Source organism: Sturnira hondurensis, unplaced genomic scaffold, assembly GCF_014824575.4.
Source record: "Sturnira hondurensis isolate 20B ecotype Veracruz unplaced genomic scaffold, ASM1482457v3 Scaffold0009244, whole genome shotgun sequence".
In the NCBI taxonomy this organism is placed as follows: Eukaryota; Metazoa; Chordata; class Mammalia; order Chiroptera; family Phyllostomidae; genus Sturnira; species Sturnira hondurensis.
The window spans coordinates 2,084,469-2,089,344 of NW_028081875.1; the positions used below are offsets into that span (position 1 = coordinate 2,084,469).

The window sequence follows — 4,876 nt, forward strand, 5'->3', positions numbered from 1 at the left end:
CTGGGTTCATTGATCCTTGGAATTGTGCTTTTAGTCTTTATGTCATTTAATTTTGCTGTGATCTTGGTTATTTCCTTCCTTCTACTTGCTCTGGGCCGTCATTTTTATTGTTCCTCAAGTTATTGTAGGTGTAGGGTCAGTTTGTTTGTTTGAAATGTTTCTATCTTTTTTAGGTAAGCCTGTGTTGCTATGAACTTCCCTCTCAGGACCGCCTTCCTGTGTCCCATAAGTTTTGGGTTGTTGTGAGTTCATTTTCATTTGTTTCCAGAAAGTTTTTGATTTCTTCCCTAATATTATTCTCTATCCATTCATTGTTTCACAGCATGCTATTCAATATTGATGATTTTGAGTGTTTTGGTCTTTTCTCTTGTGGTTGGTTTCCAGCTTCAGTCTCTCGTGATCAGAGAAAATGCTCAGGATGATTTCAATTTTCTTAAATTTGTCGATGCTTATTTTGTGTCCTATCATTTGGTCTATCTTTGAAAATGTTCTATGTGCATTTGAAAAAAAAATGTGTATTTAACTTCTTTGGGACTAAGAGTTCTAAATATATCAGTTAAGTCCATCACATCTTGGACTTTGTTCAATTCCACAATATCTTTGTTGATATTTTGTTTGGAAGATTTGTTTATTTTTTACAGTGCGGTGTTAAAATATCCAACTATAATTGTTTTGCTGTCAGTATCTGTCTTGAAGTCCTCTAAGATTTTCTTTATATATTTGGGTGCTCCTATGTTGGGTGCATATATATTTACAATGTTTTTGTTTCCTTGGTGGATTCTTCCCTTGAGTATTATAAAGTGACCTTTTGGGTCTCTTTTCATGGCCCTTTTTTTTGAGACTATTTTGTCTGATACGAGTATTGCTACCCCGGTCCATTTTTCTTTTCCATTTCTTTGGAAAATTTGTTTCCAGCCCCTCATTTTTAGTGTGTGGAGGTCTTTTTTCCTTTGGTGGGTCTCTTGTAGGCAGCAAATGTGTAGGTAATGCTTTCTTATCCATTCAGCTATTCTATGTCTTTTGATTGAAGCATTTTAGCTTTGTGCAGTGGCAGTATCGTAGCCAATGAGGTTTATCCGAGGCACGATTATTGCTAATTGATTGAAGCATTTAATTCATTGATATTTAAGGTTATTATTGATAAATAGATATTCATTGTCATTTTTATACCTGTGTTTCTCATTGTATCCCTCTTTTCCTTCCTTTCCTTAAAGCAGTCCTGTTAGTATTTCTTGCACAGCTGGTTTGATGGAGATGTATATTTTTAGACTTCTTTTGTCTTGGAAGCTCTTTATTTGGCCTTCTATCTTGACTGAAAGACTTCCTGGATAAAGTAGCCTTGGTTGAAGGCCTCTGGTTCTCATTACTTGGAATATTTCTTGTCATTCTCTTCTTGCTTGGATTGTTTCCATTGAGAAGTCAGCAACTAACCTTATTGGGGTTCCCCTGTACCTTACTTCTTTTTCCTCTCTTGTTGCCTTTAAGATTCTTCCTTTGTCTTGAAATTTTGCCATTTTCATGATGATGTGTCTTGAAGTGGGCCTCTTTGGGTTTCTCTTGATTGGGACTCTCTGTGTTTCCTGGATTTGTGTGACTTTTCCTCTCATCAAATTAGGGAAGTTTTTCATCAGTACTTTTTCCAGTAGATTTTCTACCCCTTGCTCTTCTTCTTTTCCTCCTGGTATCCTTACTTTTCAGATATTATTATGTTTTATATTGTCTTTCATTTCTCTTAATCCATCTTCATTTTTGCTGAGCCTCTCTTAATTTTCTTCCTCTTTCCTGAAGTTTTTTTCTACTTTGTCTTCCAACTGGCTGATCTGTCTTTCTGCTTCCTCGATCTTCCTTTTGATTCCTTTCACTGTGTTCTTGAGCTCTGAAATTGTATTCTTCATTTCCTTTTTGTCATTTCTGATAGTTTCTATTTCCTGTTTTTATGTTGATATAGTTTGCAGAGAGTTCATTGTAGCTCCCCTGTAGTTTCTGGTAGCTCATTGTCAGCTCTTTGAACTTCCTGATAACCAGTGCTTTGAATTCAATATCTGATAGCTGACTTGCCTCTATTTCATCTATCATTTTTTTCTGAGGCTTCCTCCTTTTCTTTCATTGGGGGGTAGGGGGTTGTTTCTTTGTCTTCCCATTGTTTGTGAGACTCTTCTTGTTAGCTTCAGCTTCTTAAATTGATTTTTTTTGGCCCCCTGGATTTATGGTGTGAACTTCTGTGGTATAATACCTGTGAGATTCAGTGGTGTAGTCTCCTTGATCTCCCCAGCTCACTGCTCTTGGGCTATCCTTTAGGATGGCTCTGAGTTTGTTTTTGGGTTTTTGTTCTTTCTTCCTCTTCTTTTTTGGGTGGTCCTTCCCACCAGCTGGTGAACTGATGGTCCCTCTGTCCACTACCCATTTTCATTTGCTGTGCTGGTGAGGGCTGGTTGCGTTGAAGCTAGTTCTTCTTCGTGTATAGGATTTTGAGGATTCTCTTTTGTTCTTGTTCAGTTGTTTGCCCTCAGTAGTTTCTCCACTGTTTGGTTGTATTTTCAGATAGGTCTTTGGCTGAGATTTGTGTGGTTTCTATTCCCTCCTCCACGTTTTTCTGTCGTTATCTGTTGGTGGTCCCTTTGTTGTTGGATATCCTCTTTCTTTGGATATCCTGATGTTCATCACGTCCACCTTCTCTTTGTTTGTTTGTGATCAGTTGGAGGGGAAGGCAAACTGGTTTATGAGAGCAGGAGAGTATTTTATGATATTTACAGTAGCAGCCAGTAGAGAATAGATAGGTATGACTATGTACAGTGATAACCGTAATCTTCAACCCAACTAGCCACTTTTTCGAAGTGATGAAAAGAAGATAAGGCTCTTGTTGGGGAGGGAAGGTTTGTGATTTGGATCTAGAAAGGAGTGAGGTTGAGGGAGGTCAGATTCTGAGGTAAGGTGAGAATAAAAGATGATAAATATGTGTACTGTGAGAGAGAATAGAGTTAACTCCTACCGTATTGTATTTCAGACAATAATGAATTTGGCTAAGATCCGGGTGTGGGGGGTTGTGTAGTATTTACAATAGTATGTAATAGCTATTATTTATAATAATATTAGAGCAACAATCATATGACAGAATCTATGATATACCAAGATTGGGGAGTATTGGACCTTCAATAGTGTGCTAACTTGGCAAGGGGAAGTAAAGAACAGTAAATTAGCAATGCACTATGATTGAGGGGACAGGGCACAGGGGAAACCTGTCAAATGATACAATATATTCAGCCAAGGTAAAGGAAAGGGAAGGAATACAGAGATACTATTGAAATGAAAGATGTAAGAATAATGAAAAATAATGAAAAATACAAATATGCAGTAACTTGTAATTTTTCTGTTATAGCAAAGTGAATTTTGTCTCTCTGTCTCTACTGTCGGGATGTCTCCTCTTCAAGTCCAACTCTTGTCTTTTCATCATTCCAAGTCTTTTGTCTCACTTGGGGTGTAGAGGGGAGTGAAAAGAAATTTTTAAAAAGGCAACAGAAGGGAGGGAAAATTGGTAGATTTGGAAAGAAAGGAAGAAGGATTAAAACTAGAACGAAGAAGAGAGGTTAAAAGTATTGAAAGGTAAAACAATAATAAAGTTTAAAAATTAAAGATTATTTTTAAAAACGGAAAAAAAATTGTTGGCTTCCAGCTGGTCACATCTTTTCTTCTGGTCACACTAGCTGCAACAGTCTGAGGGGCGATTGGTGTGGCCTTTCTCCCTTCTCGGTAAACTCAGCCATCTCTTGAGTTTTCTCCCAACATCCAGACCTGTGCCTCTCCCCAGTGCCCCACTGAGAGCAGACTTTCCCTAGGATTCACTGTCCTGGCCTGGAGTGTGGGCACGTGCTCCCAGCCAGGCTTCTCTGGTCCAACAGGCTTGGGCTTGAACCTTTCCCAGTGCTATGGGGGATCACCAGGGGGGGAAGGGTGCTCTCATTTCTCCCAAGCCAGCAACCACTGACTGCAAGGGTGATCAAATCTCTCTGTTTTGCTTCCCAATGCCCACTCCTCTCTCTGACACTCCAAGAAAACAGATCTCTCCTGGAGTTTTTCAAACTGCAACCGCTGGGTAGTGAGGTAGCTGATGACTGGCTCTCTCCCAAGGACCTTGCTGCCAGCCCTCAGCTCCCAGAGACCAAGGCAGATTGGCCTGCCCTAGGCCCTGTCACACCAGGCAGAGAGCCTGTGGCCTTTGTGCTGTTCCCTTGGACCTCATTGACCTGCAGCCATCTCCACTCCTCACCATCTGGTCATTCAGAGTCTGCTCCAATTTCTGGAGTTTTACTTTCCTATATGCTGGATCCCTGTTGGCTATCTACTGAGCTCCTCCACTGATCAACCCGGTTTTTCTCCAGTGCATTGAAGGAAGTGAAATCTTTTGTACTACTCCACCACCATCTTCCCTTAAGTCCTATTTATGTCTTCTTCCCTTGGGTATTATGACATGTCCTTCAAAGTCTCTTATTTTTTGGCCTTTGTTTTGAAGTTTATTTTGTCTGATACGAGTATTACTACACTAGCTTTTTTTCCTGCTTATTTTCATAGAATATTTTTTCCAACCCCTCACTTTCAGTCTTCGTAGGTCTTTATTCAGAGGTGGGTCTCATATAAGCAACGTGTGTGTGTGTGTGTGTGTGTGTGTGTGTGATGTTTTTCTATCTATACAGCTACCCTTTTTCTTTTGATTGGGGCATTTAATCCATTAACATTTAAGGTTATTATTGATAGGAACTTGTTTACTTTTCTTAGTTTGCACCTGCATTCCTCTTTCATGCACTCTTTTTCTTCATCTTTCTTTTTAATTTTTAAAATAAATACACATATTTTTACTTAATTGTTCGAGTACAGTTTTCTG

The 4,876-nt window shown here is 39.2% G+C and overlaps 1 non-coding gene across 1 annotated transcript; it reads left to right on the forward strand.

Moving 5' to 3' along the window:
- The first annotated feature begins 1,036 nt into the window (after positions 1-1,036).
- On the forward strand, positions 1,037-1,182 carry LOC118994392 (U4 spliceosomal RNA). Its single transcript, XR_005068036.1, has one exon. It is a non-coding gene; the product is annotated as a U4 spliceosomal RNA (small nuclear RNA).
- Positions 1,183-4,876: the final 3,694 nt, after the last annotated feature.